Below are 12,452 nucleotides of genomic sequence, written 5' to 3'. Positions count from 1 at the left end.
TCAAACTGGTCGCTGTGCACGGAGCTGAGGAGCTTTCAGATAAAGTGAATGTTCAGGTGGAGGAATGAATGAGGACTATACCAGGTGGTAAAGTAACAAGGGACAAATAACAGGTGAACTTCAGTGCATTATTAATTACTCAAGAAAAATAAACTCCATCCCAACCATAGACTGAACATAAAGATGGACGACACGACTGCTCCTCAAAAGTGAAGCCAAAGAGTCTCCTTCGCCCCTGGTGGTTGGCTGTGGTACAGGTCATAAACCATAACTCATCCATGGTAGTGAATGGGACATGGACCAAACCAGAAAGTGAACTAAATGTTCTTAAAGATGGTTTCTGCTAATTTGGGAAGTTCTGATGTTTGTTCAAGTGTTCATGTCCGATACTGTGTCACGATTGATTGAGTGTGTGTATTTGTGTGACCTGGATACTGTGGCTGGTTCATACCCAGGATATGTCGGCTTGATTTCTGGGTAGCGGGAGGAAGCGGACACGTATCGTCCATCTTTACATAAAGTGAATGATCTTAACTGCAACTGCAAACCCTCAGCGCTTTAAATAACGGCTGCAACTGTTAATTCAGATAAACCTGATGCTGACCATTGGAAGCACGAGTATAAACAGGTTGGTAATGAGAAGGATGCATACAGTCCTGCAGTGCATGACTCCCTCCTCCAAGAGTGTTTGTGTATTTGTGCATATTTGTACAGCAGCACCTGCAGAGACTGAGTATATTCATGTGACTGCTTGTCTGTGCAAGTGTTGATTTCATCTTCAAAGCAGCTCAGGGCTTCAGACAGCAGGGAAATTATTCGCAAAAACTGTGACAAATTTTTATATCAGCATTGCAAGTAGAGAATTTGTGAGTGTGTGTGTTTGTGTTTGTGTGTGTGTGTGTGTGTGTGTGTATGTGGTGCTGTGTTTGTGTTTCACTGGTAAACAACATGTTTTTTCCTCTTTGCCACATCCCAGCAGTGACATTATCTAATTCTATCCAGGTCGGACGAATCAATTTGAATCGTGTATCGTGCAACAAAAAACAAAACACAACACTTTGAAGTTAGTCTCCTCTCTGGGCGACCGACATAAACGCTTCCCCCTCTCTCTCCCAAACACGGCGCGCCAAAGGGACTCATTATGATAATAGGCTATCGGATTCCCTGCTAGCTATTACTGCTAGCATGCTAATCATCCCCCCACTCAGATCTTAGTAATTTAATTAACATGAGCATGTAAACAACATCAGCAGCTTCCCTGCAGAGGCTCCGGAGGTTCAGGGGTCACAGAAGGTGTTTGTGCAAACAAACTCTCGGGCAAACAAAGGGATTTTTAATTTATTTTTTCTTTCTGTGCAAAACAGCTTTTTGCTCATGAGAATAACAAACATATTTTGCCTGATCCCAGAGGCTGAAGATGTGTCAGACTAAACACTTTCGTTTTTGTGTTGTTGTTGTTTTTTAAACTTTAAAGTTAGTTTTCATTGAAGCAGAGAGGCTGGTCAGTCAGTGTGTTGCTTGTTAGTCTGGCTCCCATCGGGATGAGAGAAGCAGGTGGTTCACAATTCATTGAATTTGTGTCTTATGGATAAAAACAACTTTGTTTCGGGGGTTGAGACTCACAGGAGCTCGGGCTTTATTAAACTCATCCTTCCAGAAACGTCCTCTCAGGGAAATCATTATTTTGCTTTTTCACCTTCGTTCAGCTAAATCCTTTGTGACCGATACCTGGATAATCAAACCTTTTTTAAAACAGAGTTAGTAGAGAAGCGATAAATACATGTATTTTACACATGGGAAAAAACAAAGGTTCTAAAGTGATTCAAATGTTTTGGCTTATTAAAGGTGCCAATCGATCGTTTGAATTATTCCGTTCTAACTTTGATGTTTTCGTTGAGTTTTACCAAACCAGGATCAGGGTCACTGATAACTTTAAATTGGAACCAGACCTCCTTCCATCCACATATTTATTTCCAGCTGCTTATCAGATATTGGGTTGCAGGGGGGGTAGCCAGTTAAGTGGGACACTCCAGACGTCCCTCCACCCAGCCCTGCTTCACCCTCTCCGTGGATCTGGAGATGTTCCCAAGCCAGATGGGATATGAAGTCCCTCAAAAGGATTTGAGGTCTACCCCTGAGTGTCCTCCCAGTAGCCCGTTCCAATGGAAAGCGCCAAAGTGGCATTCTGATTAAATGACCCAACCACTTCCCATTTTGAAGTGAAGGAGCAGCAGTTCTACTCCCCCTGGATGTCCGTACTACTCACCCTATCTCTCAGGCTGAGGCCAGTCTTCAAGTATTGATAGAAAAGTTTTAAAGAAACTATCAGTATCTACACAACAGGGGCTAGAGACATTAGTGCAAAATGTCTCCCAGTATTATGTGCATAAACTCTGCAACTCTGTTCCACAGAAACCAGCTGTCCGATCCCCTGAGGCCTCGGGTAGCCAGTCCACCTGATTCTGCCATTAAAAACACATTTTTCACACGGTCGTTAAACCAGAAGATTTCCAATGATCCAATCTCCCATCGCTGAAAAATCCCAACATAAAGTGCCTCCTCAAATCCACACAGAGCACAGGGGCATGTCATCCTTGTGTTACTTCAACCCCTTCATCCTGTCACATGGCTACATCAGCGCTGACACATGTCAAGAAGACCCCGGTCGATGAGTCACTCAAGACGGCCTCTCGGCTAACGGACCAAAACCAATTCGTGGGAAGGAGAAGGAGGAGATTAGGGAGGAGAGAGGAGCGCTCGGGGGAGCACATGGGTTGGTGGATCCATTGATAAGTGTGTGAGCAGCAGTGTCCTTTCCCACCTGGAGGGATCCATCACTGGGAAAAACAGCTGAGCTAATGTTAGACCAGATACAGACAGAGAGGAGAGATGGTCAGATGTGAGTGGAGACAGTTTTGATACGATGGCGTCACAGACAACAGACGTGGTCACCGTGAGCGATACGTAGATTCCTGATATTTGTTGATATTTCAGAAATCCTGTGATCTAGAGTTCCACCACCCTCAGTATTCAGAGGAAGAACTATCTAATAAATAAGACTCGAAGGGAATCCGATAGTGTTTTGGTAGATTCTTGACAGTTATAGTAATTAAACATCCATCCAGTAGATTATTCTACCAATTACAATTTTAAATAGGCAATCAGTTATCTGGACATTAACCTTCTCCGCCGCTGGGCGACTGTGTTCAACTTCAGGCTTCTACCCATCCATCCACCAGTACCTCGACTGGACAGCTAATAGATGGAGCAGGGAGATAGGGTGAACCTCTCTGACCTTGATCTGAAGGACAATTGAACTCTCCTGCAGCACGAGTGTATCACAAGCAGGTTTGCATGTGCACGTGCACACACACACAGAGGAGAGTAAATGTAATCTCCAAGAAAGCACATTTAAACCAGTGCACTCCTGGTGGTACACATGCTGAGAAAGGCTGCCTTACACATAATGTAAAAAAATATAGACCCACACACGCACACACACCTCACTTCAACCTTTGTCTATGAGTCACTGGGTTTAATGTTTCTGGAGCGTGGAATCCAATCAGACTCTGGTCTAACATGTCGGCCACTGAGCCATGATGCAGGAGCGTGCACGGCAGCGTGCACAGACGCACACACACAGCTCCACCCCCACACACACGCCTGTCTACAAACCTTACTTCACCAGGTGCTCCGGTGGAAAAGCAAGCTGAGGTTCACAGATTAACTCCAACGACCAGAAATGGAAATAATACATTAACATCACAGCAGCGCAGCACGCTAACTCCACAATCAGCTGGGAGCAGGCAGCGGCACCTGCAGGCGTTTCCACAGGAGACCGGGCCTAATGGGCCGGAGAGCAGACAAGTAACATGTTCATCTACACTATGGAATATCAATATGGACGCCTTATTTATCATATAAGAGCATCAATAAAACAAATCTGTGTTGAGTCAAGCATGAACTGTCACAGACACGAAACTTAATTGCAAACAAATCGCAATCTGCTATAAATTAATGAGGATAAATGGGGGAAAATCTTTAATTCCATGTCCTCCACCTGAGTACACGTCTTCATCGGGACTGGAGAACGGAGTGCGAGTCAAATAAATATCTTCACATGAAACTGGACTCTGAAGTTTCCAATAGTTCCTCCCAGAGTTGGGTCTCTGTTGTTGCGTGAGCCGTCACTTCACCCAATGCATTCTCCACTGAAGAGCTAACCTCATCCAGCAGGTAACCAGCACCAACACAAAGGCAAAATGTCACGGACCCAGGAAACAGGGATGCTTTTCTTCCTGAAAGAGCTAAATGTCATTTCCAACAATAACAACAAAACATGTTCATTCTTCCTTCTTCTCTCGGACGTAACATGACATATAAATCCTTGTTAATTTATGTTACTGAATATTTTTTCAGCAGGTGGAGCGAGAGCAAAATAAGTTTTAAACAGTTTTATATACAGGGATGTTAGATATACAATAAAAAAATAGTAAAATCTACATTTTGGGTAAACCACCAGCATCGTCAGGTCTGGAAACGTTAACCTGCCACTTAGTCGGAGTCGTAACACTGAGGAGTTGTGGGAGGAAGTTGGGGGAAGGAAGTTTTGGATTCTGCTTTTGATGCAACACATGCTGAGGTGGAGGTTGTACACAACAGAGCTCCTAGTGTGTGTATGTGTGTGTGTGTGTGTTTATGTGTCTGTGAAGTCAGACATAGACAAGTTGACACGCAGTCCCTCTCCTGGGCTCACAAAGTGTTTATCGGTGCTTTGGCTACATTAGACCTTTGAAGCATCGATGCGAGAGGCTGGAAGGATGAGCACGTACGTGCACGTGCACACATACACACACACGCACACGCACACACACACACACACACACACACACACACACGCAAGCGTATACACTTGTGGCCAGCAGACAGACGGGCCCTGAGCACTCAGGTCTTTGAGATGCTGTAACATAAAAGTGATCCTCTTTTCCTAATGGAATAGACAGAGAGACAGTTTGAGGAGAGATTGAAAACAGAATAGATTCATCACCGCCTGACAAACAGAAGCAGCTTCACTTCCCAGCAGCCGGTCCGACGGGTTTACCAGGAGCAGAGCTGCCGCTACACGTTCGGAGTATCGGCGGGAATCTAACATGTCACTCATCTCTTCAAGTTGAGAGAGAAAGAGGGAAAGTGAAGACAGAGTCACTGCACACTCATTAGAAGGTGAAATGTGTAACACTAACTCAGTGTTTTCCATTTAAATCACATTACGCAGGATTTAACTCGTCTCAATGGACCGAAGCCACGCCCCCGGGGACTCAAACCGATGTTGCAGCTCACGACTCCTCTTCTCTGTTCGTCTCTCAAATGTGCACATTAGTTTGAACTTGGATTTAAAGAAGTTGCTCTCATTGCCAGTTAAATAACTGTCTCATTTAGATTTTTTTCAACAAATTCTAGCAGAATTAGGCTCTAGCTTTTTTGGGTCTGTGTGTAAATAAAACAGAAAACACGAATTTAACCAAATAAAAGACCTTGAATTAATTGAGACATATTTCTTAAGTAAATAATACATTTTTTTCATTTTTTCTTCTGTAAAATTAAACTTCATTGTTTATCCCAGCAATCATATCAGCAAACATAAACCTCTGATACCGATGTGTCTGTGAAAGGCTCATATTGGCCGATATTATTGACTCATGAATAAATCGGTCGGGCCGACCTCTAGCACATCTCTGTCCAATAACTACAGTACAGTACATTTATTAGAATCAATAATCAATCACAACCAATACTGGCTTTAACCCCATCGCTCCTCCTACTGATAGAGACTGTGAAGTCATCCATGCTGGTTGGAGTCTTAAGTGTAAAAACATGTCAAACTAAGAAAATAAGACCCGAGTGTGGAGTGGCAGTCGAACCAGAGGATCCAAGCAGCTTAGAGGACGGGAACCAGGACACAAAACTCACTGAGAGACACAAACTCGATGGAACCTGATTGGTGAACACCAGGGACAGACTTTCTCTTCATGATGAGACTGGACTGCGGGGAATTTCACACACTGACACACACTGACACACACTGTACACACACACCAACAAGGCCGGGGCACTGAATATACCCAGGATATTTCAATAGCTCAATCAATGTGCCATCTGACAGCAGTTAAGGGTTGAATATTAACTCCAATCAGTGGATAGCAGGTCTGTGTGTGTCTCTGTGTGTGTCTCTGTGTGTGTGTGTGTGTGTGTGTGTGTGTGTGTGTGCAGGTGGAGCGTGATGGATGTCCTTGTGTGCCTCCACATGCATGTGGGCGTGTGTGTTGACTTAACGTGTGGATGCCGTTAGTCACATTTCATCAATCCATATTTCACAGGGTTTTAGCCATTAAATGTAAATTGTGACACGGCCATCGCTCTGTACATGACTCCACACAGTCCTAAATCTTATCAGTGCCCCCTGTCTCACCCTTCCCTCCCCCCGTCTCACCCCCCCAAACACACACACAGACAAATAGTGTACGCCTGTCCACAGCATATAGAATAATTGCATAATTCATTGCATCCACTGGTAAATCTATGAATACGTGCTACAAATAGGTCCTGGTGATTAAGTGTGATGATAATCTCACCACAATGAACATACAATCTCCAGATGCACCATGGCTGCAGCATGATAATGATATAATATCCATCTTACATTGACTCATCATGAGAGAGCCCATGTGTGGAAAAGGCAAAGTCAGCTCAATTTTTTATTTTAGCACTTGCTCCAATCAAATATTATTATTCAAAAGAAATGCTGCAGAATTTTCACCTCACATTTGTTCATAGTGCAGGTGAAAATTATTTTTTTCACATCTGAAGTATCTTAAAAAATGTGTCATAATGAAAATTGAACTGATTTTACCTTAAATCTTCTTTAAAAAAACATACATATACTATTCTGTATCTGTATATTTGTTTATTTCTTGTGTGTCAAGCTAAATTTAATCAGTATTAGTATTAAATAGTTTTAAATTATCTAATCGATCGTCCATAACTCACTTGCTCCAATAAAATATTATTATTCAAAAGAAATGCCGCAGAATTTTCACCTCACTCACTTGTGGGTGAAAATTATTTTTTCACCTCTAAAGTGTCTTAAAAAATGTGTGATAATGAAAATTTAGCTGATTTTACATGAAATCTTCTTTAAAAACACACATATGCTATTCTGTATCTGTATATTTGTTAATTTATTGTGTTTAAAGCTAAATTTAATTAGTATTAGTATTAAATAGTTTTTAATTATCTAATCAATTGTCCATAATCAGTGACATTAAACTTTCAACGCTGTTTTCCCCCCTTTGTTTCTGCTCCAAGCAATTGTAACACGACCAGCCCACGTGACCAGGCTGCAGTCTGCTGGGTCTCTGGTCGGCTCTAACTTACTGAGCATGAAAACAGCATCAGATCCTTTCCCTCGCCGTCGTCTCCACGTGATACCGAATGTACAGAAGTGTGAGTAGTGGAGCGAGGGAAGTAGTAGAGAGAGGACGAGGTTGGGGGTGAAGGAGGAATGAGCAATGTTCTCAAAGCTCTCCAAGACGACGGCCCAGCGCTCGGGTGTGAAGTCAGTCCTCTCGCCTCCGGCTGCACAGCGAGCCTGTTTGTGTGCCGGCGCTCCGTCGCACTACACCTACGCACCCAGCGCCAGAGCAGTCAAAGGATTATAAATGAAGGGGGAAGTAATGGGAAGAAACTCTGAGACAAGAGGCTCCCGATCTCTGTCTGTGTAGTCACCTTCTTCTAGTGGAAGCGTGGGCGAAGCCAGATAAAAGAGGACGAGAGCAAAACACTACAACCACACGTTCTGCAGTTTTCTCGTATACACACAAATATCCACTCACGTACTCCGGTATTTGTTATGTGGGTGGACATTTGCTCATCCTATTTGATCTGTTATCAAATAATGGAGTGTAGGTTACATTAACTATAGCCTACAGCGAGTTGGACTACAGGAAGTTATGTATTGTGTCATGCAGTAGTGATCGCGGCGTGGAGACGCAGCATCGAGGTCCGACTGAAACTCGACCAATCGAGAGTCAGTCTCAGCTGGTAATCTTGATGTTTCACTCGCTTTTTCAGAGCTTCACTAAAACCAAATTTGCTGGAAACATGACATGTCGACTAGTTTTGTTGATCCATGTCCCACTACCTAACATGGAGGAGACAGGGTTAATAATCTAAACTGAAATTATGTTTTGTTGGCTTGATTTCAGGGAGTCGTGATGTCACGTATCTTTTTATACGGTCTATGGTGTGCGTGCAAAAAATGCAATTTTATTTATTGACAAACTTCACGTACAAATACTGTCATTTTGTTCTCTCTTACAGTCTGATCCCACACAAACACACACTAACACACACACACACACACAGTTTAACCCCCCCTCTGCCCCCCTGTCATCATACACCAGCTAACATGGGCATCGATCTCGCAGCAGCTTGTTGTCATGTAACACAGCAGCTGATGTGAAAAGAGCAACAGGTCCCGAGGGCTCGCAGGAGACTCTCAGACTACTGTCCGTCTGTCTGTGTCCCCCACTCCCCCCCACACCCATTTTCTGTCCTCACCCACTGTGGAGCGAGTGATGACTTTGCAAAGAGAGAAGAAACAAAACTGACCCCAACCAAGTAAAGTAAAACAAAGATATATAAAAACATGCTGACGGGAAAAAAACAAAAACACAGTATGTGTGTCCTCTGGCTGTAATATGTCTTTCCAGAAACCAGTGAGGCAAATGCATTATGGACGAATGTGCTACAACGATAACTTAATGTATCCCCACTGTGCAACTGCATCACTGAACACTATTGAGCCCACATCTGGAAATCAAACTGGGGCCAAGTAGCTGTGAGTGTAATAAATCTTACTCCATGATGTTTGCATGTTAGCATGTTAGCCACATTGGACCAGAAACAGCCTGTCTGCCCGTGATGGAGCTGCACTGCTGCTAGCACCAGGACACTTAGAAGAAGGAATTAAAGAAAAGGACACAAGTTAAATGGTCAGAAAGATATGGAAAAAATATGAGAATAAAATCAAATAGAAAAAGTGTTTTTAAGAATATTTCTTACACAAATACGAACCATTTAATACAGTTTTGAGAAATTAATTCCCTTTAATCCAACTCTGATAAGCATATTTGTTTCTATAAACTGGCTTCCATTCTGAGAGGAGGATGTAAGGGGAGACTCACCTAATCCTGTGAGCGTCTGCTGTTCATTTACAAGCAGCGTATTAATCTACACAGTCCAATTTGTTCTAATTAAAAGTTGATTGGTGAGCAGGTAAAATATAAACGTTAAGTGTTCTGTTTTAAAGCTTTACACACGAGTGGGAAAAACCGCAGCAAAATTAGTATTCAACAAAAGAAAGAAGAGAGGCCATCCTTCATGAGAACAACTCCTTTACATAAATATGACAAATGATCTTTTACCTATACACACACACACACACACACACACACAGACTCACACCCTGGAGTCTGCATGCACACAGCTAGCTTTGGATGTTTGCCTGAATAAACACGATTTCATATTAACATAAATTAAAGGCTCGTAAACTTTCTTCCTCCTCTAAATGTAATAACGAAGCCCTCTTCCTGGATGCATGTTTTATTCAACATTTGGATATGCTCAATTAGCATCTCTAATTAACGCAAGCTGTACTCCAATTGTAGCTGCTCCGGGAGAGACACAGGAGAGGGGAGGAGAGGAGAGGGCATCAGGAGGAAGAGGAAGAGGAGGAGGAGGAGGAGGAGGAGGAGGAGGAGGAGGAGGAGGAGGAGGAGGAGGAGGAGGAGGAGGAGGAGGAGGAGGAGGAGGAGGAGGAGGAGGAGGAGATGGATTCAAAAGGGAACGGGGGTTGAAGACAGCACGTTTCAAAAAGGAAGTTGTTTGTTCTCTGGGGTTGGCTGAGAGAATGAATGTGTTCGTGGGCGGAGCAACATTAAAAATGCAAACTTTCTACGCTGCAGAGTGAACGTTTGTCAGGACGTTCATTATGAAAACGTTCATCAACACGCCAGCGTTAATCCGATGTGAACTTCGGCCTCTCGGGGTCTTTCAATCAAAACAACCACAGTGGTTCTGTGGCGTCGTGAAGCAGCAAGGGATCATGGGAGTTGTTGTTCACCTGACACGACTCAGGGTTCACAGATGAGGAAATTAATTTCAGTTTTATTCACTTTAAACTTTACTGATCCTTTGTCTTTATAGCAGAGACAAAGCCACGGAAAAGCTGATATGATGCAATATTTGAACAACCAAAATGAAACGATAAAAAGTATATATAATAAAGATTTAGTCATTTTTAGACATTTTAATGAAGAATTCTAACATCTTTTTGGACTAATAGCGTAAAATCTGCAGATCTGTTTATTTCAGGGACAATTCTGTTTTTTTTTACTGGAGCATTGATGTGTTTGTGTCTTTCCATTACTGATAATCTTGCACGCTGCTGTGCGGTGGAAGTGTTGTAAAGCATTTGAGTTGTTCATTATCCGACTGCTCTGTTACAGAGCTGCGCCCGGTGATCTGCCAGCACGACGCTCATTTGTTTTTTATATCTCTCTCTCTGTAACGTTGAGAATCAATTTTACAACAATAATAAATGTAAGTGCAGCAGCATGATTAGGTTTTTACACTGCACAGCCTGATTTATCTTTATACCTCCTCTGTTTTAATAAATAACACAGAGCGGAGGAGAGGGGGAATTAGATGAATGCGACTGATTTATCATCTTTCTTACCCACGTGGTGATGAAGTGTTTGTTTTTCGCATTTTCGAAAAGATTCCCATTACTCTTCCCTCAGCTTTGTGGTTTATCTTGAGCTTAATGTGATTTTTTTTATAGAATGATTCTTGCCGCTCTTTGATGTAAAGGCAAATCAAATTCATTTGGTGCAATTGTTATAGTCAGGAAGGAACTATTTCATTTTGGTTGATGGAAGAAAGCTGAAAAAGTATGAGAACTTTTTCCAGATAATTTGATGCTTTTCCCTTCAATTTTGTAATAGTTCCCCAATTGGACCATATTTTAAACAACAATCCTCTACATAGCAACCTAAAAGCCATCTCTGTATTATCTGGTGTTACACACTGCAGGGGGTCGGTCGCTCAATGAACTATATTCATGACAACTGGCCCATAAATATATATTATTTACCATTATGATTAATATTTCATCATGTTTTTCATTGATGTTTTCTTTGAAGTTGTCCACTGTGCAGGTTTGCACGGCTACTTGTTGTCTTGCACAGCCGGGATATTGTCAACATCATCTACTAACCTACTTTGTGAGTCAGTAACAAGGTGACGTGTTGTTGTACATCTGAGTCCTGCCACAGCTTCTCCTGGATTACCAACCCCAGCTTTAAGCTCTGATATAAAGGGAGTGGATCCAGTGTGCGTCTGATGAAGTGAACGTTCACGTGTGACCTCAGATAACACAGGAATTCATCCACGCACCTAAAGAAAGTCTTAATATTCATCAAGACCACCACCAGATTTAAATGATAGATCAAAAGCAGCTCACTACAGGTCATCATACCCACACACACAAACTGTATATATATATCCACTCATCCTCAAAGCCTCAGGCAGAAAATCAATTATCATCAACACCCCATGTGAAATATGTCAGAACTGTAATAACCACTTTATTTTCTGCTTAATTAAGAAGCAGATGCTCACACAGGTCAGACACATGAAAGGGAATGGACTGAACACATGGTCTCTGATCGTCCTGTGGGTCAATACACACGAGTTTAAAGAGAATATAGAAGTACAGGTGCCTGTGATGTGAAATCACTGCTGATTTTCAAGCTGTTTCTATTTAACATAAAGAAAGACACAGAGATCAGAGAGACAGTGTGGGAGCAGAGCATAAGTAGCTCAGGTGAAGGCATCACACTGGTATGTGAAGTTTTTTAAATAAGCTTGATGGATAAAACAAGTAAATAAATACATAGTTCTTTAAGCAAAAACCGTGATCAACATTGTTCTGCAGGATGTTGGCTATCTATTGTTGATCTGATTCTGAGAAACAACATTTCCTCTTTTCTGATATCTTTAGATATTTTGACAGTTTGTAAGCAAAGCATTAAAAATAAACTGGTTGCTGCTCTGGTCCTTGTTTCTCTGATGTTATGTTAATGATTCTGACTCGTGTGGGTTTTTAGGTTTGTGATTCCTGGATGGTTTTAAGTTGAGATTGTGTTGTAAATGTAAATGTAGCCCCCACGACTGCTGGGTGTTGTCGACAGGGTCCCGTCACTGTTTCTGTAAACAGGCTGTAATAGATGTTAAATAAATCATCGCTCCTGCTGTCATGCAGTTACAGAGTGGAGGAGTCTCAAGTCCCTTAATTGCATGGGAGCTTGCCACAATAATATGTTATTTAC

General features: G+C 42.3%; 1 protein-coding gene across 1 annotated transcript in view; it reads right to left on the bottom strand.

Moving 5' to 3' along the window:
- lrp8 (low density lipoprotein receptor-related protein 8, apolipoprotein e receptor) overlaps positions 1 to 12,452 on the bottom strand; it is a 154,345-nt gene that overhangs the window by 42,576 nt on the left and 99,317 nt on the right. The gene's annotated exons all lie outside the window — the stretch shown is intronic.

This window comes from Limanda limanda, chromosome 9 (assembly GCF_963576545.1).
Source record: "Limanda limanda chromosome 9, fLimLim1.1, whole genome shotgun sequence".
Taxonomy (NCBI): Eukaryota; Metazoa; Chordata; class Actinopteri; order Pleuronectiformes; family Pleuronectidae; genus Limanda; species Limanda limanda.
The sequence above is the reverse complement of the archived record's forward strand: the minus strand, read 5'-3'. Positions and strand labels throughout refer to the sequence as shown.